This window comes from Mustela erminea, chromosome 6 (genome assembly GCF_009829155.1).
Source record: "Mustela erminea isolate mMusErm1 chromosome 6, mMusErm1.Pri, whole genome shotgun sequence".
Lineage (NCBI taxonomy): Eukaryota > Metazoa > Chordata > Mammalia > Carnivora > Mustelidae > Mustela > Mustela erminea.
In genome coordinates this window covers 1,932,992-1,960,562 of record NC_045619.1, presented here as the reverse complement: position 1 = coordinate 1,960,562, position 27,571 = coordinate 1,932,992, and the positions used below count along the sequence as shown (strand labels likewise).

The 27,571-nt window shown below is 58.1% G+C and overlaps 1 long non-coding RNA gene across 1 annotated transcript; it reads right to left on the bottom strand.

Moving 5' to 3' along the window:
* Nucleotides 1–1,968: 1,968 nt before the first annotated feature.
* LOC116594511 lies at nt 1,969–18,701 on the bottom strand. Its single transcript, XR_004287264.1, has 3 exons — nt 18,291–18,701; nt 3,281–3,584; nt 1,969–2,818 (listed from the first exon to the last, which is right to left on the bottom strand). It is a non-coding gene; the product is annotated as an uncharacterized LOC116594511 (long non-coding RNA).
* Between the last annotated feature and the right edge of the window lie 8,870 nt (nt 18,702–27,571).

The window sequence follows — 27,571 nt, the reverse complement described above, 5'->3', positions numbered from 1 at the left end:
CGGGGAGGCACGTCTCCCCAGGCGATTCAGGAAACACATTCCAGTGTGGCAGCGACGGAGGGGAGAGGCTCCAGGGTGGGAGTGAGTGCGGGCGTGCGAGTGTGCGTGCCTGAGTGTGCGTGTGAGAGCATGAGGGTGTGTGGGGCGAGTGCATGGGGGGGTATTGTGTGAGCGTGCGCACGTGGGAGTGCATGAGTGTGCGAGCATGTAAGAGTCTGTGAATATGTGTGAGTGTGTGTGTGAGCGTGCAACAGCACGAGCGTGTTAATGTGACTTGTGTGAATGGGCATGTGCATTAAGTGTGCGAGTGTGGGTGTGACTGGGTGTGAGTTTGTGTGTGATGGGTTGTGAGAGTGAGTAGGTGCGGGTGTGCATGTGCACGGGTACGTGTGAGCATGTGTGCGTGTGAGTCTGTGCGCACAGATGCACACGCGTATCGGCAGGGTGTGGGGAGCAGCGCCCCTCATTCCCTCTGGAGCCTCGTGGGAGCACATGCCGCTCCCTGATCCCTATCTGGGCGGCCGCGGGGTCCCTCCGAAGCCCGGTCCGCGTGGCCGCCGGTGGTCAGACAGTCTGGAAGGGGCCCAGGGTTTGCGCGACGGAGGATGAGCAGGCCCAGGAGGTCCCAGCCCCTCTGCGAGCAGCTGCACATCTGAGGCACGTGAGGAAGAAACGGGCTCCGGGCCGCGGGGTCCCACTCCCCTACTGGACCGTGCACCTGTCGGGTGCCAGGACAGACCCTGGATGGGAGACGCTGGTCCTGGGGCTGGGCAGAGTTCTCAGAGGGAGACACGGACTGCTCCTGGCCCTCTGAAGTGACCCAGAACTTCCTTCCTGCTTTCCCAGCGGAGCCCAAACGCCTGGTTCACACTGACCTCACTGCGGGGCCTGGCTTTAACCTACTGTGCAAATGGTCCCTTGCTGATTCCCCGGGACCCCGTGTGCTTTCTTACTTCTGTTCCTGGGGGACTCTCACCCATCCTGCGAGTCCCAGATCAATGACGTCCACCTCAGCTGTGGGAGGAGACACAGGTGGCTTCCAGGCTCTGTGGACGCCAGGTCCCATTCTGCGCGGTGGGCACCCGGAGGGAGACGTCCAGCGGGCTATGCAGCCTGGGAGGGAACGAACGGTGGTGCCTGAAAGGAAGTCCAGCCGCGGGGGCTAGGAATGGGGTCCAGGGGACAGATTTTTAGCAAAACTCAGCAAAGTCTGCTGACCGGTTTAGCCAGAATAACGCAGCAAGACTTTATTCGGTCCCCCATGGACAGAAGGCCAATCAGCCGGCTTGTCCCACTCCCAGCACCAGGGTCTGGGGTGGGAAATTGCACGGTGAGGGCTGGGGGGAGCCCAAGGCCCGGAGCCATACCCAGTGTCTGCCAGGGACATGGAGGCCACGTCCGAGCCGAGGATGGACACACAGACAGGGCTGGAGGATGAGGATGCCGTGGTCCCTCCCTCCTCGAGGCGTCCTGGCCCTCCACGGTGGTCCAGACGGAAGGGCCTGGAAGGGTCAAGCTCCATCCCCTCAGCCTCTCCAGCCGCTCCCCACAGTGAAGCCATCGGGGACCGGGGGGACCCCGCACCGAGCCCATCACAGGCCCTGGGCTGGACAGTGAGCGCGGGCCGTGTCGCGGTTGTCCGTGCGGGCCCGGCACATGGGCGGGCTCCGAGCTGCTGGGCACACCAGGGGAGGTGGGGTTTGCCGAGGATGCGCCACGCTGGCCGCTCCTGGACGCTCAGCCTCCTGCTTCAGATGTGGGAGCGGACGGGGACGCTGCTGTGCGGTGTTTACAGACCTCAGCGCGGCTCCCAGGCAGGAAGGCAAGTCCGCATCCGGCAGAGCCCAGCAGGACACAGAGACCCCAGGCCGGTGTCGCGGTCTGCGGCGTGAACAAGGCCCCATGCTACTCCCAGTGGACCATCCCGCCTGGCTCTACTCGAAGACTTTAAGTCAGAACCATGCCTTCGTGGTCTTCTTGGTCTGGAAAACCCCAAGTGACTTACTCTAGATTGACGGGGCTCTCCTCTGCGGGGCATGTCCGTGGGAGGCACTGCCCCCACAGATGTCACCAGGGGACAGAAAACAGCCCAAAAGAGAGCCTTGCCAGAAGGCAGAGGGAGGGAGGTGCCCTGGAACCCAGGGCTGGTGTCCCAGGCAGTGTGGACGCTGGCTCAGCTCCTGCGTATCCGGCGACGGGACGAGTCCCCCTCCTCACTTCCCATCACTCTGCCGGGAGTGATGGGAACAAACATTCCTGTGTGTTTGAAAGGTCAACCCTCCCTCCCTCCTAAGACTTCCTAAATTTTATATGAAAAGAAATCCATCACAGCAAAGCCAGGCTCACCCGGGGAGGTATGGGGGTGGAGGACAGAGCTGTCCGAGAGTGGGCAAGTCCTTCACCACGTGGGGCGGGGACAGAGGGGAACAGGGCCTCGGGACCATGCAGGGACCTCTTCCGTGACAGAAACACGGCCCCACGCCGGGTACACCCTGCAGGTGGCCACATGGCATCAGCCTCCGGGGACTGCGGGTCCGAGCCTGGACACCCGGACGGAGCTGGGCTCCCGCCGCTGCAGCCACCACCACACCCTGCAGCCCCAGTGACTACACGTGAGAAGGGGCATGTTGGGGTCTCACCCAGGAGCGGTGAAGAGGACGGAGCGGGACCCCAGCAAAGCACGCAGAGCTGCAGACACATCCCGCACGGGCCGCCGCCCGCCCCCCGTCCCCTGCCTCATCCTGTCCTGCGGCAGAGCTCACCCCCATGAGCTTCTCTAGACCAGGTGTCGGGGTCCTTTGGATGACGTGGCTGTCCCCTGCAGTAGACGGGACAAGGCAGACATCTGAGCAAGGCCCACGAGGCAGCATGGGTGTGCGGTCCCTCCTGTCCGGGCACACACTGTCTGATGACCGGAGTGTCAGCCTCCCGAGTCACAGGCCTGCCTGGCGGTTCACACGGGTCCTGCCCGCCCTGCACCCGGGATCCTTCCCCCTTGGACCCTACGGGAGACAGCCAAGGGTCTGGTTGGGCACGTAAGTGCAGTGGGGGGCAAAACGCCCTTTCTCACCGGCGGCTCATAAAACCCTGGGAACAAGCCATGGGTGCTCAGGGAGCACATTTGCGGGTCGGGTGAACTGGGGAACGGGGTCAGATCTTGACACGCACTGGCGAGGGAGGTGACGTCCGGGAGGGACCACCAGGAAGGCCGTGTGAGGAACGGTGCCGGGCAGGGGAGGCATTCGGGACAGCGCCGCACCGCCCAGACCCACAAACTCACAGAACAGGGGTGCTTGTCCACAGGGGCTGGGCGCCCGATGTGATGGCCCTCGGAGGTGATTAGGTCGTGCGCGCAGCCCCAATGCCCAGGATCGGGGCTCCTACCAGGAGATCTGGGAGAGGAAACCGCTCTCTGTCTGGTGGACACAGCATCGGCGGCCTCCGCTGAGCGCCTTTCTGCAAAGTGAAAGTCTTCAGGTCACCATGGCAGGAGATGGCAATTTCTGGGCCAGAATCCGGATTCTGTGCTGATGATTCCTGCGGGAAATCACTTGGACTCTGATGTTTTCATCCCAGATCGGAGCCTATTGGAAAAGAGACAGATTATGAACAATGGCATGTGTTTGTGCTCTCCCGGGGCTGCTTGTCCGGACCAAGTGAGTTTCCTTAAAGGTCCTAAAACGGAGCCATATTTCTCCAGGACGAGGAGGCGGGTGTTGGTCCCCTGCTGCCCCTCTCTCCCCTCCCCTGCTTTGGAGCAAAGGGGACGATATTGGGAATCACTGTGGTCTTAATCATCCCTGCCCGTGGTAACTCACTCACCCTGAGGCCAGAGGGGCTGACAGATGACCCTTCAAGAAGGAAACAGGTGCTTCCACTTCAGCGGGGCTGAAGCAGCCAGCTGCAGAGCTTGGAGCTTGAGGACATCGCTAACAAGATAAGCCTGGCCCAGCTTTGGACCCCAAAACCATCACCCACACTTGGGTTTCAAACATCTCCCCAGAGATGGGGTTTCCTCGGCTGTTCTAATATGGAATGATCTCCCAAACGAGTTTTTGTATCTTAAAAAAAAAAAAAATGTTAAAAATCCTAGAACGTGCATCCTGCTTGTCTGCAAGGTGAAAAACACATTGTGAACTCAGCAATTATGTGCAATCCACGGGGAAGTCGGCACATGGACACACACTTAACGGTATTTACAAGAAGACGGGATATGGGTTAGGGATCCAATCGGCAAAGGGCACATTCCTTCAAACCAGAGAAAGGTTCGATCAGCCCAGCCCTCGTGAACAAACCCATTTAGAGCCAGTAAACACCACACGAAGGGTCATTGCTTTGAATGTGGGTCAATAGGAAAGAAAGGCTTTCCCTCGGAATCGTCCGGCGAGAGTAGAGCACTCCGCACGCAATGCGCGCATTAGAAGAATTTTCCAGGCTGAACACATGAAAGCTTGGCTTTCCTGGTGACAGGTGTGCTCTGAGGTGTCCTACCCTACAAGACGTCCCAAGGATCCCCGTGCCTGCTCGGCGTCTGCGACTCTGCGTCTGCCTGCGTCCTCTGACGCGCCACGCACGGAGGGCTCGGCGTGATGAGAAGGCGGACGCGTCCAGCTCAGGAGCCCCACATCCCACTCGCCTCAAGCCAGCGTGGCTTTGATGAATGGTTTCGAAGCACGCAGAATTTCCTGCAGGCGTCGGAAGGCTCAGGCTTGAAATATTGCTTTTTATCTTATTTGAAAATAATTATTCGGATAAATATTAATCTTGGATGACAAAGAAGCCAAGAAGCACAAAGAATTCCAATCAGGAGAGAGATCATTTTTAGCGCGTGGAAAGCGCTGTCACACAACGAGAAACACGTGCGCGGTTCCGTCTTCCAAAGGACGACCCGGGTCTCGGCCCCAAGCACCTTAGCCAGACTGTCGTCCTCCCTAGGGAACATGTTCTGAGCACTCGGGCCACTCTGTCCTTGGAATTCTGTCTTGAGCAGAAGATACAAAGTCAGTAAAACATACACCGGCCTCTGAGTCCTTTGTGGGGCACAGGGACATCGAAGTAGGCATGCAGGACAGCGGGTGTGGGGGTAGCCACAAGCATGGGACGCTGTGAGCGCCCAGAAGGGAGTTCACAGCGGTCCTCATCGGCTCGGCCGCCCTGACGAGCCCCACGGACTGGGAGTGTGAACACCAGCTCGGGACGCTGGGGGCCCGGGGTCAGGCCGCCAGCGGACTTGGTTTCTGCCTGGGCTGCAGATGGCCCTGTCCTTGCTCGAGTCCCCCTGCTGTGCTGCAGGCACCCGGAGAGAGAGCAAGCTCTTCGGAACGTGCGTCTGTGGACACTAACCCTGCAGCACCAGGCTCACCCCCACGGCCTCACTCTACTTTCTGGGGGGCGCAACATCCCAGGGTAGCCACGCTGGGCATTAGGGCCTCGATCATGACTTTGGGGGGACACAAACATTCAGTCATCGCAACAACCCTGGCGGGGAGGGGCAACGTAGGAATGGACGGCTTTGTGGGGTACGGTGGGCTTCCCAGGGCACGAGCCCCCCACAGAGACCTGGGCCATGGATAGAAGGTCAGCGACAAAGGATCCAAGACAGTCACACTGGGGGTGCGGGCGCGCGCCTGTGGGTGCCGGCCTCTGCGCGTGACAATGCGTGCACGCAGGCGCGTGTGCATGTGTGTGACCATGTGTGTGCACACAATCTCGTGTGTGCGTGTGTGACCATACGTGTGCCAGCGTGTGTGGGAGAGTGCACGTGTGTGTGACCATGGGTGCGTGCACACAGTCTCGTTTGTGTGTGACCATACGTTTGCCAGCTTGTTGTGAGAGCACATATGTGTGTGACCAGTGTGTGTGCACACAATCTCGTGTGTGCGTGTGACCATACGTGTGCCAGCGTGTGTGAGAGTGCATGTGTGTGTGACCGTGTGTGTGCACACAATCTCGTGTGCCTGTGTGACTATGTGTGCCAGCTTGTTGTGAGAGCGCACGTGTGTGTGACCGTGTGTCTGTGCACACAATCTCGTGTGTGCATGTGTGACCATACATGTGCCAGCATGTGTGTGAGAGCGCACATGTGTGCTTGTGCACACTGGTGTGGCGGGAGCAGAGCTGGGTGTGGGATCCGACCCCAGAGCTGGGAGCTGAGGTTGGGGAGGCCCACAGGGTAGTGTGAAGAGCCACAAGTTCCAGACAAAGAGGCCGGGAGTGACCCTGTAGGCAGGCGCGTCTCCTCAAAGTGGTTTCCCGAGAGAGAAGAAGCCCAGGGGGTGTGCACTGGAGACGGCGCTCTGCAGCGAGCCGAGCTCGGCGGACACAGGCAAGGCTGAAGGCCCATCAGCAACCCCGTGGGAGCCGTCGGGGGTTTGGAGAAGCAGCAGGATCACAGCAGGGGAACCCGTGGGGCACGGTCCACCCTGGACACTTCTGTGTCCAGCCCAAGCAGGTGCCCGTCACCCGGTGATAGGAGTGTCTACGTCCTGCTGGTGAGCTGTGCCTTTGTTCACGAGCAGGTGACCAGGACACGTGTGGAGGATGTGCTAACAGCACTGCCAGTCCTTTGGCTGCAGAAGTCAGGCGCTGCTGGGCTCGCGACGATCAGGCTGGCTGGGGGTTCCCTGCACGCTCCGACGCCCTTCGCCACCCGTCTTCCCCCAAATAAACACGCTAGAGAGTTCTTTCGTGGGACACACTCTCCCTCTCAGATGGAATCATCCGAAAACGTGCCTCATCTTCCTTGTCGACTGAGTTCCAGGCGGAAAACGCGGGGGCGTCTCTTCACAGGGGTCCTGGCTCCTGGGGGTCCCGTCATCCCTGCTCGCACGGGAGCCGCTTTCCGGCGTCGCCTTGTCGGTGACCCGGACGCTCCTACGTCTACTCTCTCCTTTGAATTCCGTGCTTCTCCCCCGATGTGGCTTCATACGGATTTATTGTATTTATCTGGACTAGGGTTTCTTAGGCTCTCAGGATGGGATGATTCATGGTTTTAATTAATTCTGGAAGATTCTTCGCCATCACGCGCAACGTCTTCTTTTCCCGTTTGTTTTCCTCTTTCCCTCCCTCCGTCGCTCCCGCCTGTTCCCTGCCTCCTCCCTTCCCGCCATCCCGCCCTGGGAGTCACGTTGACGTGCAGACAGGGCTGCACACACGACACCCTAGTCCTCCCGGTCTCTTTCGTCTTTCCCGTACCTGCCCCTCTCGGTGCTGAATTTCAAGCCGTCTGCGGAGACTTACCTTCCACACTCCGCCTGCCGTCTGTTTAGGTGTTTCAAAACTTCCCTTTAACCCACCCGCTGAGAATTAAATCGAACTGATGAGGTGTTTCATTTTGCAAGTTCTCTTTGTTTTTCATATATGCCTTATCTGTTTGACTGTCTCCTATTTTTTAATAACTTTACTCAAAAATTTATTTCTTTTTATTAAACCTACCTATTTTATATCTTCTAAAGTATGACGTCTTCGGGAGCATTATTCTTGTTTGTTTTGTTTCTACCCCCATTATCGCATTCTTGCTGTGTTTTATTTGGTTTTCCTACTTCTTGTCTTCAATTCAGCGTGTGCCTTTGAGAGGAGGAACTCGGGTGGGAGGCGGGGGCACCAGAGAAGATGTGTGTCTGCCTCCATCACGTCCCTGGGAGTGACAGCAGCCGGCACCAGTGTTAACAGATGTGATCCCTGGAACACAGCTCCCCGGTGCCGGGGGGAGCACCTGCTGTCACCCCAGGAGCCTGGGAATTATCTGTTGAGCTCTACTGGGGGGGTCATTTTCTCTCCAAGAAGGGGGTAACGCCTATGCCAGGGCCTCAGCCCAGCTCTTCACCAGGGACCCCTCCCAGGTCACCCCCGCAGTCAGGTGCCCAGGTCCTGGGACATGAAGTGCCTTTGAGACAACACAGGCTTCAGCAGAGCATGGAGGGGCCGTGAGGGCTTCCTTGCTCCCGTAGGAGCTCGGCTACGCTGAAGACACGATTTTAAAATGTCACGTCCATGTGTTTAACCTAATGCAGCAGGAGGTTCCTCAGGGTAAACAGCCCACCATGTGTCCCAAACGGGAACCCCTCCTTTGCGTGTCACAGACATCTCAGCCACCACCTTCCCGTGTCCGTCGACATTCCCTCGGCAGCGGTTCACGCGCAGGGACCGTAACTTTGCAGCTGGGTCCCCCGCACCCACTTAGGGGACAATTTCGTGCCACTTGCAAGCCCCCTCCATCAATTCTGCGCCCCGCACAGCCGCTCTGTGCTCTAGGGGCCGCACATGTTGTCCCACTCAATCACGCAGAGAAGCTGAGACCTGAAGATTTTAAAGGGACTTGCTTGTCGTCACAGCTCATAACTGGCTTGCTGGCACCGGAGCTGTTTTCATGAGACCCGACTGCCTTCTGCAGGCTCCCCCTTCAGCACAGGGCTCTGTCTGAGTCCGTGGGAGGCGGTGAGTTGGTGTCACCCCTTGAGATGGGCACAGCATAAATCTCAGACACCAGGTTTACTGTCAGAGGAACTGTTCACGCCTCCACACTCGTGAAACCAGGTGATGCTGCATTTCCTTTCAGAGACACAGTCCTGGGGAACTTCCTGAGGAGTTTCAGCAGACTCCAGATGAGGGTAAACCTGGACGAGGTTTCTGGTCCAGCGTTGGATGAGAGGTTGGACCAAGGCTGCTCAGTTCCCTGTCATCCACGATGCCCTGGTCCTCAGGGTCGGGATGAGAAGGTGTTCACGGTGTCTTGTGACCTCTACGGTCTTTGACCCCGTGATCCCACACGCTTGCTTGGTCAGGAGGCTGCCTCAGCTCTTCGGGAAACTTTCTGAATGAGGCGAGTCTCCATGTGTTGGGAGCACCGGCTTCGCGCGCAAGATGCCGCCACCTTCGACACCAGCAACGGGGCGTTCTGAGGCACCTGCTGCTGAAGTACCGGGAGCCCGCTCCTTTGGGTGACAGAGCCTTTCCTTATTAACATCTTCCCACTTGGAGCCTCGAAGGCAGTTTCCAGATCTGAGTCACTGGGACTGTGTGAGGCCTCTAGTCTCATGACCCATTTGGACCGACTCCTGAGCACGCGCATCCCACCCGACCTCTAGGGCGTGCACGTGGTCTCAGCTTCTCCCTCCCTGTCGCCCCTCCCTATTTACACCCTAATAGGACCCCCCCCACACACACACAACACCACCTGCAGCCCCCTCGTGAAGGCCCCGGCTCGGCTCTAGGCCACCTGGCGGGTCACCTGTCAAGGGCTGAGTAGGGCAGACGGGGTCCTGAGCACTTGACCTCTTGAGCTTCACAAGAGCAGACGGGGTCGTCGCTGAGTTCGTACCTAGTGTCTTCTGAATGTTATCCATGATCTGAATGTTATCCATGAGCCCTCACCGGGAACCTCTCTGGGGTCCGGAGCTTTGGCCAAATCACGAAATCCTGCCCAGTGACTAGTGACAGGCTCAGAGCAGCTGTCGGTGGCCCACAGGCCCCAGCCGAGTCCTGAACGACACGCAAGCAGAGGCCCCTCAGCTCTGTGTTCCTTCTGGTCAGCTGAACAGATTAACGCCTTCCCGAGATCTGGTCTTAAGGGAACTGTGGGAATTCAAACTGTCAAAGTAATACCAGAATGGATCAGTGTTCGTTACTCATTCTCACCCTCCAAAATCCACATGTTCAACCTCACAGGTTTTCCCACACACAAGACATTCACAGTTCCCAGCTGGAGAATCCCCAGCTGCAGGAAGTGACGTGCCTAAAAACGAGTCTCGGGCGCGTACGTGTACACGTGCACACACGTGTACACACGCCCATACACGCACATGCACGCCTGGCGGGGTATGGGTTTGCGGCCGTGGGGTGTCGGGCGGTCAGGGTCGGTGCACTCCCCGCTGCGATTCCGTGGACCCCAGCGTGTTACAGGGATGTCGGGGTGGGGGGGGCCGCACACCCGACTGGGCCCCACAGGCGTAATATTGAAATGTCATCCACAACTTCTTGGAGCTGCCTGGAAATGCTCATCTCCTGGGTGGTTCTAGTTACTCCTTCGGGGACGTTTATCTGTGCAGCGAAGCCGGGAACTGAGTCTCCGTGTTTCACTATGTCCTGTGGGCGGGCATCTGTGCGGCAGGTAGACGTTTCCACGGAGACCCACGGTGCGGTAAGGCATGTGACTGTGCCAGCAGGTTCGAAAGCCAGCTGTTTTCAACCATCTCGCACCAAATGCGGCTTCTGTCCTCTCCTTCCTATTAATCCACGTTTTAAAATAAAATCGTTCTGGAGGGAGTCTGAAGTGACGGTGCCCCGGATACTTCTTGGCCACCGTCGTGAACCTCTAGGCTGAGCCTCTGCCCCCTCCATGTTCTCGGCCCCCCCCTCCAGTTGGCCTCCCGTAACGCGCCCCGAGCCGTAACCCCTCTGCTTGCCCAGGACCTACAAGCGCACGGCCGGCCTCCGTGTATCCTCACAGGTGCTTGTTGCGCTGAAACCCAGCCCCCGGTTGAATCTAACGGCCTGTGCGTTTTCTGGGGTTGGGTCTGGAGGTGCAAACTTCATCCGCAGTGAGCGGCGCGCACGGCGGGCTTCCAGACGCTGCCGTTTCTTGAGGAGATGTGTGGTGGCTCCGGGTACCGTAACACACCTTCCAGAAAGGAAGAATCAGGAAGAACCCCGTTTGAGAAACACACACCCAGTCGTGGAGGCCTTTGGAGGAGCAAACCGCCCTCTCCCCACACGGCCTGCCCCATCGTGTCCCCTTGTCCATTCTGCCCCCAGAGCCTAGGACAGACACAGCGATTTCTGGTGGGCAGAGGGTGAGTCTTGGTCCCTCGGTGCTGCGTGAATGGGGGGACGCATGGGAGGAAAGTGAGAAGGTCAGGACCGGAGCGGGAGCTTCCCGGGTGAGTCGGAGCTACGGAGGGACGGCCTCCAGCCCGGGAGAGGTCCAAGCCAGCGGGGCGGCGGATAAGCGCAGCGTAGCCTGTAGTTTGCAGCCCCAGGAAAGAAAGAGGAACGGCTTCAGCGGATGCGACTGAGTGGTCTCGGGACACCGTTTCTCCGACGACCATCTGAGTGGTCTTGGGGACACCATTTCTCCGACGACCATCTGAGTGGTCTCGGGACACAGTTTCTCCGACCATCTCAGTGGTCTCGGGACACCGTTTCTCCGACCATCTGAGTGGTCTCGGGAACACTGTTTCTCCCTGGTATCTCCCCGAGAAGAGTGTTTCCGCTTCCCCCCAAACCCACATCTCTTACCTCTAGTTGCTCCCCTGCAGGCTAAAGTGGGTGCATTATTCCCGGAGATCATGTTTCTGGAAACGTTATTCAGCAAACCCCAGCAATATGCACGTTACGGATGCAGAGGGCACCTTGCTTCGGCATTCTGGAAGCAGGACTTCGGCTGGCATCCGAGACCTTGGGGACCTGGAGATCTCTGGGACAGACGCTCATTCTGGGTGGAGTCTCGGTGGAAGGTGGTCCCACGGGTCTTCTGACAAATCTGAAAACTTCAAAAAGTGGACGAGGAAGTGGGCAGAGACAAGGCAGACGGTGGAGTCTGAGCCCATCATTCTGCCTGCCAGGTGGGGAAACGTGTGCTTCGATCTTCGCAGACTGCGGTCGGAAAGAGCCCCAGTGCTGTGTTTCATTGACCAGTGCGCAGGAATGGAACACATCGCCGTGTGTGTGCGTACGCACAGCGCCGATGTGTCTGCGTGCCCGAAACTCCACATTGCTATTCCCAGGCGCACACATGCCCGACGCGAGACACATCCAGGTCAAATGATTTGTGTGTTTACAACCGTGTTTACAACGCACAGGGTTTGTGCCAACGGTCTGTTTGCCGCAGACTTAGTCCCCAGGGTAGCTGCAGGAAGACGGTCCTCAAGGAAAGGAGACCGAGAGGAAGACGGAGGGGCCTCGCAGACGGGAGGAAGGGGACGATGTGTGCGGGGGTGGGGGGCGCTCAGGGGAACTGCGGCTGCAGGGACGCTGGAGTCTGGTGGCCTGCGTGGCCTTGTCCCTCACGGTGGCGATCCCTTGCTGGGCCCCTGAAGCCAGACATCCTCTCGGTGTCCGGGGTGCTGCTCTCTTCCAAGGGGGCTCGGCAGATGCTGCGGGGGAGGAGCTGGGGCTCATTTTGGAGGTGAGTTTCTGGGCTGCCCACCATCCTCTGTCTGCCTCCCGCCACGCCTTCTCTCTTCTTGTCCCAAAGCCCAGCACATCCGAGACGTGGTGGCCAGTGAGCAGAGCAGCTGTAGGACGGCGGAGGGGCCTGGCTCGCGGAGGGCGCCGCGAGCTCATTCACCCACTCAGTCAACGCACACGTTTGGCTTCTACGGTTTACCCCAATGTTGTTACTTGTTAGGGTTACTGTAATAGGTGAAGCGTTGCCCCAAAACTACATCTTCTGGGGGAGCTGGGGACAGTCCGTGCCAGGGGTAAAGTGTCTCCCTGCAGGCAGTGGGGTGCCGGTTTCTCTGCTCCCTTGTTGTCCCTCGGTTCATTCTGGATAAAAATTCACACGGATGTCGGTCTGAGTGAGGGATGCTACTGTGCTGCTTTAGCGAACGGACAGTGGGAACTCACGGGCCTTGGAAGCCTCTCCCACCTCCGGGACGTGGTGACTTTACGGCCGCGCAACCTTCCCTTGGAGCCACAGGCCCTGTCAGTGCCTTCATCAGACGGTGCACCACGGGGGCAGCGGTCCGCCGGCTCACACATCCGTCCGTTTGTCTGTGCGCCAACCCGTCCCTGCACTGAGCCGCGTCTACCCATCAGCCCGTGTACCCTCCGTCCGCCGTCCGTCCGTCCCCACCCAACCCTCCGTCCCTCCGTCCGCCGTCCCTCCCATCTGTCCGTCCCTCCGTCCGCCGTCCCTCTCCGCCCTTCCCTCCAGCCCCACCCACCCGCCGCACCGCCTTCCACCGCCCGTCTCTCCCTCCCCCTCCCCCCATCCCTCCAGCCCACCCCTCCGTCTAGGCGTCCAGCCGTCCCTCCTCCCACGCCCCCCCACACTGCCATCCACCGACCGTCTACCTCTCCAAACTTCCCTCCGTCTATCCCCTCCGCCGGCCTCTTTCTCTCCACTCCTGCCTCCACCACGAAGCCCGGCACACCGAGCTGACTTGTGCCTCCACGTGGGTAGACGCGGGGCGGGGATAGGAGGAAGGAAAGCGCGTGTCCCTGACTTTCTCCTTCAAAGAGGAGCGTCTCGTTGGAAGACAAGCATGATTAGAGCCAGTGTCCGATCCAGCCCGATGCATGCTGTCCTCGGCCGCGGTACAGAAGTGCAGGGGTCTGAGACAGAGGTTTGCATGAAAGCCCTAGAACAGTGTTACCTTGAGTGACCAGTAAAGATGACGGCAGCTGCCCAAAGTTGTCCCCAAATCCTGGAGGTCTTATTGCTTCCGCACGGTGCCAGAGGAACTGGCCAGTGTCGTCTTCATGCCAACAGGTGTCCTGCTCCCCCCAGCCTTGCAGAGACATAGCTCAGCATGGCACCCTGTCAGCTCTGCGTGTGTCCACATGGGCCAAGCAAGCCAAGATTTAACCACAGTCAACCTGAGTTTTGTCCGAACACCTGGTGATTCTCCTGGAATGTGAGAGGATGCAGGTTTGAGGGGCTGCCCCTAGGCCTCACCCCCTCACCTCCTGCTTCTCTGGGAGGCTGATGAGATGATACCCCTCCATTGGTTCTGGTGGGCACGGGACTTCCTGCCCTGCCCTCCATCAGCAGAGCCACACACTGAGCCCAGCTGAGCTGCTGCCCAGATCCGGCTCCTTGGCAACATGAGGTCCCCAGGACAGTCAGTCTCCAGCTCCTGTGGTTTCCATGTAGCCCCAGGTACCCAGGGCAGGACTCCTGGGACGTGGCACCTGGGTATGTTCTCCTGCTGCTGCTGAGCCAGGAACAAAGGCCCAGAATCTGGAAGGGCTCTCTGTGACTGCATGGGCAGAGTCCGTCAGCCCTCACCTCGCAGTGTCTCCCCTGAGCTGGACGGACATTCTAGAATTCCCTTCTTCATGAATGGTTTTCTTCCTTTTGAGTCTGCAAAGGCTCTTCCCTGACCCCTACAACCTTCAATGAATTTTGCTCGTCCTAATTACTCCAGACTCAATCAATGCTCAATGAGGGAGTCGATTATTACATCTTTCTGGGCTTTAGGGACCATTTGGAGCAGATCCCCTGCCTTCACGGTGGGGAGATAATGCTCTCTCTGCAGTCTGGGCTTTTCTAATAACTTCTATTATTTCATATACAAACATCTTTCCGAATATCAGTCTCCGTTAGTCTATGATTAATAACCCCACTTTGTTCTTTCCCCCCCCAAAACCCCAGCTCGGCTCTGGATAAACAGTAGGGCTTACTTTTTTGGCTTAATTATAGTCGCTGATCCCTGACCTAGTGTCCACCACAGCCCCGGCCGCACACTTCCTGCTCCTACAGTCTGTGGTCTTGCGCCTTGAGCAACTCAGACCTGATCCCCATTCTCTCAGAACACAAATCAGATCTTATCAGAGCTTCAACACAGACAGCCTAGGGCATCCGCACTGCAACTCTGTGCTTCCTCACCTCCAGCCTTCAGCACCCTCTGCCGGCAAGCCCACCCTGCAACCAGCACCTCTCCTTTGATTCGACATGATACGTGAAACCCTAGGTTCTCTACATTTTACTCTCTGGTCACAGACACAGTCCGTCTAGGAAACAGCAAAAGAAAAGCCAGGACTGTGGCGGTAGGAGGTAGATCTCAGACATTTGGAGTGCTGGCGAGGGGGGCTTAGGATGGAGCAACAGGACAAGGTCGCGTGAAGGGCATGTGTGCCTGCGGGTGCCAGGGGGCTGGGACACCTGTTAATGGTGGGGGGGCTGTGAGGGACCCTGAGAGCCCAGCTGCCCCTGACCTTCAATACTTATACGGGCTAGAAGCATCTGTGATCATCTGAGCTATAAATCATGCTCCCTGTATATGAGCCCCAAAGTCCTTATGTTAAAAAACAAACAAGCAGAAGCAGCAGACGGAAATCGATAGAACCACAGGGTGAGTCAGAAAACACGCGGACGCGACGACACCTCCCAGCGCGGCCGCGAAAGGCCGGGTCGCCCCCCAGGACGTGTGCCAGCTCTACTGACACATGCAAAAAGGGGCCACACCATCCGGGGAGAGAGGCATGTCCTCGGGGCCGGACAGGAGCCGGACGGCGGGTGTCGAGTCTTGGGGGAGCGGGCGGTGTAACTTGGTGCCAGATTTCCAGACCCTGAACGCCAAGCTCATCGGCTGACCTTGGACTCTGGAACCACGTCTATTTTCCTGGGTCGGGTCCGTCTGGAAGCGCAGCTGTGCGCCATGTCTGCAGAGGGCCTCTCCGTCCGAGGGCTGGGGCCCCGCGGGTGTGCACCTCCTGCGGAAGATCTATGCTTGTTTCCTTTGGAAAACAGCCTCTGCTCTCAAGGCGACGTCACTCTATCATTTTAAATTAAATTGTTCCTGTTGTGTCTCGTCCCCGCGTGTGCTTTAATTCATGGGAATCCAATTGCGCTCCCCTCAGGAGGCTGCTTAATGCAGTGTCAGAGTTGAATAAATAATAAATAGGGCACGCCAGGGTCCGCGCGCCCTCAGCTTGTGGGGTGGTGCCAGTGGGGCCTTTTCCAGGAGCGCGGCCGGCCCGAGCCCGGCGGGAGTCACGCGCCCAGGGGACACCGCGCTCCAGTGGACACTGGGGTTGGGGCAGCCCCTCCAGCTCGGCCTTCTGACTGCCCGTCTGATGTCACTCGTGAAGCAGGCCTGTCCGCGGGCACCATGGGTCTGGGCTTTCAGCCCGTGGAGACTCTGGGGGCTGAAGACCTTTGCCAACGGGATCCGGATTATCCTTCTGTCAAAGCCGATGTGATTCGGTAAGTCGAGCAGGCGGAGTGGAGCCTCCTGCTCGGGGGGAGCCCGGGCGGTCAGGGTCCCGAAAGCGGGCCTGGAGCCAGAGGTTGGCTTTGGGAAAGGGAGAGGAGGCGTCTTGGGGTCACCTTGTCCTGTCAGAGCAATAGGCGAGCCCGTTCGCTGCTGGTACTGCATCGGTGGCAGCAGGACCCGATCCCTGCACCCTAGGAGCTCGTGCCTGCCCGGAGATCGCTGTGGGCAGCTCTGTCTTTGCACAGCAGGAGTCAGTGGGGGGGAGGCAGCTGGAAGGTGTCACAACGGAGCGGACACAGTCGTGGGTGAGGGTGTTGGAGATTGGGTGGCGGGGAGCCCCCCAAGCCAGGACAGAGAGACCAGGAAGCCTCCAAATCCGCTGTCACTCCTGGCCACCGTCTGTGCATCCGTTTCGGTCTCTAACAACGCGGATGCAGAGAAGCAGAGAGACAGAGCCGCCGGCCCAAGGCCTTGCACAGCGGCTTCGCAAAGCGGGGCTCCAGCTCCGATGCGTCTCGGACATTCCTCCCTCAGACGCCGCTCCAGGGGCTGAAGGCCCCTGAGAAGGTGTCTTGGCTCTTTATTCTGTGTTTGGTGCCAGAGGAGAAATTCTGCTCCCGGGGTCCAAACGTGAGCCTTGGGTGGGGGCCGGAGAGCCCAGATTCGTGCTGAAGCTGGAGGTGTCCGCTCTCGTGTCGGCAGGGGGGTCCTGACTGTCGCTGTGCGGTGCTCACAGGGGCCGGTGGGGTCCCAGCAGCTGACCCACGGCCTCCAGGGGCAGGGGCTGCGCTCGTGGGGAGCAGCCCTCATGCTCGGCAGCACTCCCTTCCGTGGGCTTTTCTGCCACGCGATGGGGGAGTCTGAGACAATTACTGTCTCACACCTCTAAGTGTGGCCGGGGCGGCTTCTCAACCCAGAGCTAGAACGCAGCAGCAATAAAAGAGAATTAACCCATAGGAGCATGGCCACCCTTCCACAGGCACTGCTTCTTCTTGGGCCAGCCGGGCAGGCAGCGTTTGCCGGGGGTCTCGGCGCCCACCACCGGCAGGCGGCCCACGTGAGCCCATGAGGCGGCCGTGTGGCTCGTGTCTGGGGAGAGCGGGACCCTTTCCCCGCCTCCTCTGCCCCGTCCGTGTCCTGCACTAGCACCGAGGATTCCTGGATGCAGACCTGGAGAGGAGCCGAGTCCCGGGGGCAACACGGGAGCGCCGCGGCGCAGAGGAAACCCTGTAAAACGGTCTAAGTACAGACGCACATTTTCCAAACCAGATGGAAAATGGTGCGGGTTAGGGGGCTGGGAGAGCTGCCTGCCGGGCTTCGGAAGGGCCAGGAGACACGGGAAGAGTCTTCATGGAAAAGTGGGGTGGGCGGCTGCTCAGAAAATGCTCTCCTTGAAGACTTGTTTGTTTGGGAGAGAGAGAGCGAGCGAGCAGGCTCGGGAGCGGAGGGGGTGGGCAGAGGCCGCGGGAGGGGAATCTGAAGCCGCCAGCACACTGAGCACGGAGCCCAGGCGGGGCTCGACCTCACGACCCTGAGATCGTGGCTTGAGCCAAAATCAAGAGTCAGTGGCTTAGCCACCTGCTCCAGCCGGGCGCCCTCCGAAAACACCCTCTTCACAGAACCGCCTGGAGGGGGAGGGCAGAGCCGCCGCGCCGGTGGGAACCCAGCTCGAGCAGATCGCGTCTTCCCGGAACCCTCCGCCGAGCTGCAGATCCGTCACCCAACTGGACGGGATGCCCCGGGATGCCCCGAAAGGGATGCCCGGGCCCTTCCTTCCCCGGTTCCTCTGTGAGCCACACTCCCTCCCAGGGCCCGGACAAGCCCTTCCCTCTCCTGACCTGAGCCTCCCCACCGCCCCCTTCCCTTCCTGCCCGCACCCGTCTCGCAGGCCCTGCCCTGAGCACCCGCCCAGCCGCACTGCACACTCTCCGTGCCCGTGTTCGGGACCGGAGCTCTCTGCGGGAGAGTCACGTCAGCGCGGAATGAGCTCTCCGGCCTCTGACAACCCATTAGACTCTCCACGTGGCTGAGGCTCGGCCCCGGCTGGTGGAGTGGAGGAGCCCACAAGAGCGCGGGGCAGATGGGCGGAGTTTCTGGACCTTCCACGCTGCCGTGTTCCCTGCTTTCTGGAGCCGCGCCTGTCCGGATCCGTCCCCCCATCGCACACAGCGGTGTGGCCCACCCTTCTCTCAGCTCCTCTCCCTCAGATAATCCACTGTTTCCACGGCCAGCTCGACCGTGTGCCCCGAAACGGTCAGCTGATGCCCTCACCACGCATCCCAGGCCCTTCAGTGCAACATGGGATCTGAGAGGTCATTCAGGCCGCTGTGCCGTGCAGGGCAGGGGACAAGCAGGATTTCATCGTCCAGCCGGAAGCCACCCCCACCCCGCCCAAGGAGCACTCACTGTGACGGTCACCAGGGGCAGGACCTGGCGTCGCGGCCAGAGCGCCGATCCCAGCTTCTCAGAGGACGGAGCGGCGTCGGGCGCGCCGCCGACGCGCTCTGTGCCTGTCCCCACGGTAGGAATGCGTACGACGCCCGTGATGTCGGCCTCGCTCCTGGGCGTTCTAAGCAGCACGTAGGGCCGGGTGCGCAGAGGGCTCAGCCCGGTCCCTGGCACAGCGTGCCGGCTCGACAAATGTTAGCTGTGACTCCCGGCCACGGCTGGGCGGCTCTGATAAGTCTCCTTCCCGAATCTGCATCTGTTGGCCTGTCGCCGCCTTCCGTCTGTCTTGTTCCGGTCCCTGCGGCCGCACAGAGCAGGCTCGCTCTCCTTACCACATGACAGCCCATCAGACACGTTCTGAGACAGGCGTCATCTTCCTCCGAAGCTCCCTTGCCTGGTGCAGAGCGCCCTCCCCCCGTCGGTCCCTGCCGGACGCTCTGCAGGGCACCCAGAGCCGGCGGCATCCGACAAGGCCGGCACCCCTTGTTAAGCACGTCCTGACGGACCCGGAGCGGACCCCTGCTCCCAGCTTCCTCAAAATATATTATCCTGAGAAATGTCTCTGCATCCCTAAAAGGGAATTTTTTTTTTTTCTAACTTATTTTGAGCTTCAGATTTTCTCGTGAGCTGTGGAATTTCTAAAGCTTTCTTCCTGGGATAACCTTTTACCCGAGGTAACAGAAGCGGATCCGTGCAAGGAGAGCTCGGAGCTGAGTCGGGGGAGGGAGACAGCATCGCAGGGTCTCCTCGAGGACAGGGTCTCCCGCGGCCCGACACTGAAGGGACCAGCATTTATCAGACCCCGCACCGCCCCCTCCACCGAAGGTTTCGTAGAGACCGCGTCAGACTTCAGAACCGCAAGGCGTCCGAGGAGGACCTAGCGTTCAGTCTCGGGACGACACCCGCCCTGTGCCCGTCGAACCTTCTTCTAGTGACGGATTTCTCCACCGTCTAGAGCAGCTTCCCCATCGCCCTGGGAGGGGCCCCTCGTCTAAGCTGCACGCAGAGTTAGGTTTCCTCTTTCCCGATGGGAATTCCAGGCTTGGGGGCTTTTCTGGCTCCTGTAAGGACACACAAGGAGTTCGTGGAAAGCTCTAAGAACCAGCCCACTGGCCCGATTCTAGCGGCGAGGCCACGCTAATTCTGGTACCGGGGGCTCCCCGATGTTCGGAATCGCCCGTCTCCTCCGTTGTCCATGTGATCAGACAGGACACAGGGGTGAGGAGGCTGTTTTCCCAACCCCAGACGGCGGGGGACAAAGAACTCATCAGACCAGGTGAGTGCCGGCAATCTGCGGCCCCTCTGCACCGGGCACGGGGGCGTCCGATCCACCCGTCAGCACACGCCGCTGAGCCGTCTCTGGGGCGGAGACGGGAAAGGAAGGAATCTCCCCTCAGGAGGGGCCGTGCTGCTGTGGGGGGTGGCGGGAAGGGGGTAAGGAGACCCCGACATCGTGGGTGGGAGAGGGCTTGCAAGGGCCGCTGAGCCGGCGGGGTCTGTTTGTTTCTCGCTTTGCACACAGACAGAGCACCCAGCTCCTTGCAAACGCTCAGGGTAACTAACCCTTCACAAAATGGCACATGAGTCCTCACAGTGGTGTGACGGGGGGTGTGTCTTACCCCCGCTCCGCAGATGAGGCGTCCGGGGCACTGGGAGGCTGTGGTCCAAGGCAAGCGAGAGTCTCCCTCCTGCTCAGGTGCCTGCCACGTGGACGGTGCTGTGGGGCATCTCGGTGAGCCGGCGAGCACGTGCCAGGACTATGGTGAGGGCAGACCCCTTCCACCTTGAACTCGCTTCTGCCAGAGCCAGCAGACCCTGAGCTCAGAGCCCCGTCCACGCTTCATCGTAGTCAGTGGCCCATGTGGACAGGAGACGATCAGCCCGACCACATGGAGGCCACCTTCACGCTCGCACGGGAAAGCTCAGGATCAGAACAGCCCACCAGATCTCAGGGTCGGACTGGGGATCAGCCAAGGACACGGGCAGGGGCAGCCTGCCAGGCACCCATGTCTGTAGGAAGCCAGGGAAGCCTGGCCCGGCACCGTTGGAACCCAGAGACGTTCCAGGCTCAGCAGGGAGGAGGAGGAAGGAGCCCCCTCCCTGCCCGTCCCCCTCCCTGGGGCTGCTGCGAGCAGCGGGCGGAGGGGGAGCCACATCCAGGCTGTCAACATGAGGGCTTTGACAAGACTGGTTCTGACAGCCTCTGCGAGCCACAGACATCCCCGCCCCGTGACTATTTATAACTCCGTGCTTCTCGTCACCCAGAAACGGGGGAAACAAAACAAAGCCATTTGGTAAGAGGTTTGGGCAGCCTCGGTGCGGGGGATGGATCCTTTCGGGGGAAGAAGGGCCCACGTGTGCAGCCGCGGCCCGAGGGCTCTCCCGGAGGGGAAGCCAGCTGGTGCCCGCGCTCTGCAGCCGCCTGCGCTCCGGGAGCCCCGGGGGCAGGAGCTGGCGCTGAGCTCCGGCGGGTCAGCGCCCCGGCTCGCCCCACCGGCACCGTCCTCGGGGAAGTGTTGCGGGGTACGGCTGCTCGGTGCCCCCCAGAGCTTCTGAGCTGATCCGGGTGAGGCCTCTGCCCCGGGATTGCCTGACAGCTGCCAAGAGAGTCTGAGGAGCAGCGCCGCGAGCCGCTCGAGGTGAGTCACCGCTTCCTGCGGGCCCTGTGGGGCTTAGCGCCACGCTGTCGAAGGCCCCCGTCCTCGTGTGCCTCACCACGTCTGGCTCACGCGGCTCAGGGAATGACTTTCGGGGCGGATGCAGGAAAGAGCCAGTGTGGGGAAGGACAGCCAGAGGGGGGCTTCGCATTCAGCGGGACGGAGAGCAGCGGCTGAGGGGGTGTGGGAGGCGACCCCCCGACCCGTGTCTGACCGCGGCCGCTCCCGGGTCTCTGACGGATCATCTGCGCCGTCCTGGGCGAACCCGTGCTGTGTGCACGAAGGGAACGTCCTCGCGGGGAAGCGAGGAGCCCCCTCCGGTGTGAGGAGCTTGTGGGGAGACGGAAGCCGACCAGAACACAGGGAGGGGGCGTGGGAAGGAGCACCCTCCCACCTGCCCTCCCCTCTCCAGCCACGGATCCCAGCCCCCAGCCCCTGCGTGGGGCCAGAGCCCGGCCTCCCCAGGGCCCCTGTGCCTCCTGTCCCTTCTCCCCAGCTTGTTGGCAGACGTCCCGAGATGCTTCTGGAATATCCGTCCCGTTGTGTCCTTCCATCCTGCAAACCCCTCCCCACATTTTCCGAGAGCTACAGCAGAACCCTCCCAGGGCTGGCCCTCCGCTGGCGCCCATGATGGCGCTTGGCCTCCCCTCGAGGACCTCACCCTGGGTTCCCCGAGCCCCAGAGCAATAGCACTCATGGAGGGGCCCCAGCTCTTGGATGGCAGGTCCCCGTGGCCTCATCTCTATATCTGGGGGTCCAGCCCAACCCCTTGCTGCTTACCAGTGGCCGGTCCCCAAGGACTGGTGCCTGCAGGTCCTATAGCAGAAGCAGAAGGCAGGACAGTCAGAATAGAAGGAGACGTGTCTATGCAGGGAGACCCAGAGGGATGTGAGGCCGCGAGCCAAGGACCTCAGGTGACCCGGCTGGTGGAAAACACAAGGAAATGGATTCTCCCCGAGAGCCTCCCGAAGGATCCAGCTCTGCCCACAGCTCGCTTTATCCATGGAGACCTGTTTGGGACATTTTGCCTTCCAGAGCTGAAAGGGAACGGATCCGTGTTGTCCTCTAAGCCACTGAGTCTGCGGGGATGTGGCTGCAGCCACAGGCCAGGGCCACACTTATCTGCCAGAGACACGATTAGTCCCGGCCCAGCCTCGCAGCGCCCCATTTGGGGACGTGGACTGCCCTACAGGCCAGGGCTGTGTGCCGCGGTCCACCACCTGGGCCCGGGAGGAGGCCGGCTCTGTCCGTCTTCAGATTCCTATTGTCTAAACGGCCAAGGACCATGCGGGGCCACCTGGGCCTGCTGCAGAGTCCTCTCTCGCTCGAGACCCGACTCAGAACAGGGGCCTTCGGGGCTGCTCTGTAAAGGAGCATTTGGAGGGTACATTGCCTCCAAGAGCCTCACTCTCACGACCCATGAGATGTCGCATCTCTTCCTTACAGTTGGGGGGCCCTGGTGCAACCGTGTGTCAAGCCCCTTAGACACACCACGGCATCTCGAAAATCGTGTGGATGGCTGCTACCTGCAGTCCAGGAAATGCTCATCCCTGGGCCGAGGGGCAGGGTGATGCCGAGCTTACAGCAGACTGTCCAGCCAGCCAGCGGCCAGGTACACACACGATTCGGGAACGGTGACAGAGTTGGCTGGGGAAGACGGGACACAGAAGCTTTCAAGGCAGAGAACAGGCAGACAGATCCCAAGCCTGACCCACCTCTGGCGACCGCACCCCAGCTTGGGGCTGAGAGAAGAGGCTGCAGGTGCTTTCAAGTCCCCAAAGAAGGTGAGCGAGCCACTGGAGAGGGATTCCGCTGCCAGACTCTGGCTCAGTGTGTGACTTGGAAACGCTTGAAACCTCCTCCCCGGCTCTGAAGGTTTGTGGAGAGCGGCAGGCCCGCACCTCCCGCACGTGCGTCTCGCGGCTGGGGGCCCCGCCACGTCCAGTCCTTGCTAACAAGAAGCCCGGCTCCCCCTGCCAAGTTCTCCCATTTTACACAAGTAAACATCCCTAATTGAAACTCCTGGGCATTCAACATTATTTATAACTTTGCAAATTAAAAGCCTCATGGAACCCTGGTTCCCTCACACAACCACCACGGTGGTTCCCGGGCCGCTCCCTAATTATTCGGGACATGTTGTGTAGCATCGCTAATCACGGGGCTGACGGAAAGCGTTGGGATCGGAGCTGCCGTTGCAAAGAGGGAGGAACTGACTTGCGTGTTTGCACATCAAAGTGCCCTCGAGAGGGGAACCCAAGCCGAGCGTCTGAGCTGCCGTGGAACCGACGGGGGCCATCGTGTTGGCAATCCGCCATCCTCGGCGCTGGACCGGGATCAGCGCCGTCTCTAACGTAGCGGAGACACCCCTCCTCCACCGGTAAGAGCCCCCTTCCCCCTGGAATCTGATGACAGCTGCCAGCTTTCCGATGGATAAGAACCACATCGGAGCTAAAATCTATTCCCTGGCTGGAGCCTTCTCACCGCAGGCCATCGGCCGGTGGGGGCAGGGGGCGCCGGGAAACACCTGGAAAGGTCTGATGCAAACGACCCAACCACAGACGGTGGCTTAAGGTGCTTCCGGTCGTGCAGTGAGTTAAGGTTCTGACTCTTGATTTCTGCTCAGGTCGTGGTCTCAGGGTCGTGAGATCGGGTCCCTCATCGGACTCCATGCTGAGCGGGGAGTCGGCTTCTCTCTCTCTCTCCCTCTGCCCCGCCCTGTGCTCGCTCGCTCTCTCTCAAAAAAATAAATAATTTTTTAAAAAAGGGAAACATTAGCTTAAAATATCCCCTGGTGCATCTGCCTGCGTCCTTCCTGAGGACGTGGACACAGCCGCTGTGCTGGGGCATGGCCACCTCGCCGTCGAGGGGAGACAGACAGAGGGGAGATGTGCGCTTGGAGACAGGCCTGACCGTGCAAACTGCCTGTCGCTCCAGGCTCCGTGTCCCAGTGTCACGTTCTGTACCCCGACTGCTGTCCTTCTGCCAGAGGCATTTCAGTCCCTGTGCATGGACTGCGAGGCCAGCACAAGGCTCGGGAGGTCCTGTCCTGGCCCACGGGGGCCCTCCTGTGGGCTCACTCCACAGGCCTGGCTTTCAGGCTGCAGCCCACTCTGCCCGCCCCCGGGGACGCCTGTGTTTGAGATCTCTGCTCACTGACCTCTCTTGCATTCAGCATGGCCAGGGGGGACAGGCCGCAGCGCGGTCTCAGATAGGACCTCAGTGTGGCGCCAAGCTCTGAGCTTGGCCCACGGGAGCACACGGGGGCAGTATCTCCCAGGACCTGGGCTGTCATGACGTCAGGCCTGAGCCCCCACACAGAGGGACCAAAACATCCCTGCCTCATTCGGCTGGCTCAAAGTGCAGAACCTAAAACTATAAAACCTGTAGAAGAACACCTAAGAGACCATCTCTAGAACCTTGCACTAAACAAAGGATTGACATCAAATCTCAAGTTGTAAAAGGAGAAAGGATTCATTGGACCTCCTTTAATTTAGAAACTCTGGTTCCACGGAGAAACCCGGAGAGGATGAACGCAAGGTAGAGCCTGAGGGAAATTTGCGAACCACTCTCCTGACGAGGAGGTGGTGGGTAGGAGACATTTTAGCGGGAAACCACCCCGTGGAGATCAGGTACAAGAACCAGAGGCTCCGTGTGTTCAGTTTCCACTCGGTCCCTGACGCCATCCCAGCGAACGTGAGCCCTGGCCCCCGCTCCCTCGCTGCCCACGGGTACCGTGCAGTTGACCGACCTTACATCCCACCAACAACTTGCCAGAGGAAGTGGGGAGCCCCCTGCCGCTATGTCTTGGTCACGGGTACTGGATGGGCTCCGCCGTCATCCAAGGTGGGGGAAGCTGAGGGCAGACTCGCACCGTGTTGCTGGGACTGGGCTTTGTGCTCATGGAGGGTAGAAAGTGGATTGCTTCCAAGCACAGTTCACTCCCTCACTGTGCCAGGCCGGGGATCTCAGCTCAGCGCTCCCGACACCAGCCCTGCAGGGGAGACAGGACACCGCTTGGTTCCACTGGTTGGGGTGCAGGGTGGGGTGGAGTAAAGGTTGCCTCTCCGCTGGCCCCACAGGGACTGTGAGGCACGAGCCAGTGTGTGCAGGGCCCTCCCTGCTAATTTACCTTGAGTTCTGTCAAGCGTCTTCAGCTCCAAATGATGTGATCCAGTGATTTTTCTTCATGAGGCTGATAATATAGTATATCACATCCATTGATTTTCTACTCAGCACCTCTGCGTTCCCAGGCAAACCCCACTTGCTAGTGGTGTGTATTACATTCTATCTGCTTTCTCCGGGTTTACTCAGTAGTCTGTGGAAGAGGCCGTGTCCCTGAAGGATTTGCTGTCGTGTTGTTTGTTTTCTTCCATTGTCTGGCCCAGTTTGCGGGTCGTGGAAATGCTGAGCACGTAAAACGAGCTGAGTGCTTTCCTTCCCCTTCCCTAGAAGAGAAACTTCCTTAAACGTCTTGGGGAATTCACCGCTGAAACTGGTTCACATGGAGAATGATCTTCTAAAGGAATTTAATTGCGAAGTTAATTACCTTCGTACGTACAAGTGTCTGGTTCTCTGTTCATATTGGGTGCGTTCTGGTGGTCAGTGGTTTTCAAGGAAGCGATATATTTGCTCTAAGTTGTCAAGTGTGAAGTTGTCCGTGGTGTCCCTTTGCTAGCCTGCTCACGTCTGTGGGGTCTGTTGTGCTTTCTCCTTTGTTCTGGGGGCTGAGAATTCGCATCTTATTCCTTACTTCCGTTCCCTTTGTTGCTATAGGTTTATCAGTTTTATTGTTCTTTCCAGATTAAAAAATATCTTCATGGATTTTATTTTTACTTTCATGTTTTCATTGTTGTTAATTTGTTAATTTCTGATCATCTTTTTATTCCCCTCCTTCTATTTACTTTGTATTTATTTTGTACTTTTTTCTAGTTAATTAATGTGAAAATCTGCATTATTTATTTTGGACTTTTCTTCTTTTCTAATATAAGTTTTTGATGCTATAAATTTCCCTCTAGGCACTGCTTTTGCTGTTTCCTGCCACTTTTGATATGCTGCATTTTCATTCCCATTCAACTTACAGTATTTTTGAATCTCTGTTGAGCATTTCTTTGTGACCCTTCAATTGTGTGTGGTTCACATTTCAAGTGTTGGCACCTTCCTTGGTACTTTTTTGTTACTTATTTCGACTCTGATTCCAATACAGTTTTAGGGCATATTTTGTGAGGTTTCAATCATTTTAAACTTGGATTATATTATGACCCAAGATATGGCTTATTTTGTGCCAGGTGTCCTGGTAAAGAATGTGTGGTCTGCTACGGTGGAGATGTGTCCTGGAGATGGCAGTGGAGGGTAAGGTGGCTATGCTCTTCCCTTCTCCTAGATGCTCTCTTATCCGTTCCCTGTTTCCATCTGCTGAGAAAGGAGTGGAAGTCTCCCACCATCAGCCTGGCTTACTTCTCTTTTCCATCCTACCAATTTTTGCTTCATGCATTTTAAGCACGGTTGTTAGGGGCATACATATCTATGATTACTGTGTCTTTCTGGTGAACTGATACTTCATCATCATGTGATATTCCTCTTTATCCCCGATAATTTTCTTGTTGTGAGGTCTAGCTTATCTCATACAGAAAGAGCCACGTAATAGGGAATGTACCTACCAGGGCACAGGCCCCTTCCCTCTCAGCCCTCTACATTGTCATCATCTTGTTATTGTGTCTACATACACAGAAAATCCTATCAGACAATGAATGGTACTGCTTTGCTTTCAACAGTCAAGTGCATTTTAAAGAACCGAATAGAAAAATAGTCTATTATAGCTCCCCAATTATTTACCTTTTCTATTGCTGTCTTCATTCCTGATACTTCAAGTCTCCTCTGGTATTATTTCCCTTCTGTCTGAAGAAATGCCTATATAAATTCCTTTAGAGCATGCCTATTGAAAATGAGTTTTCAGTTTTCCTTCTCCTGAGAATGGTTTTACTTGACCTTATTCTTGAAGAATATTCTCCCTATAGTTAGAATTTTGGATGGACAGCCTTTTTCTTCCAGCACTTCGCAAATATTGCACTCCCCTCTGGCCTCCATGTTTTATGAGAAATCTGCAGTGAGACAAATTGTTGTTACCCTATAAGTAACACATGCATTTTCTCTGGATGCTATTGATCGTTTGTTCTTGTCCTTATATTTCCAGTTTCCTTATAACGAGTTTGGTTATAGATTTCATTTTTTGAATCTTCTTTTCTCTCTCTTTTTAACACTGAATAATAACACTTGACTTTCTTCTTGTTCATCTCCAATGTGCTACAGAGACAATTTATTGAGCATTTCATTTGGGTTATTATGTGTCTCATTTGTAAAATTATTACTTGGTTCTTCTTTATATCTCTTATTTCTTCACTGGTTGTCTATTTTTTGCAAACTTTCCCTTTGTTTCATGATGTTTAATTTTATTTGTTAGAACGCACTTCTAATAGCTGCTCTGTTGTCTTTGTCAGATATCGCCAACTTCCCTTTCACGTTGGTGTTACCACCTGTTATTTATTCCCAGGTAATTTGGATTGTGTCCTGGAAGTTATACACATT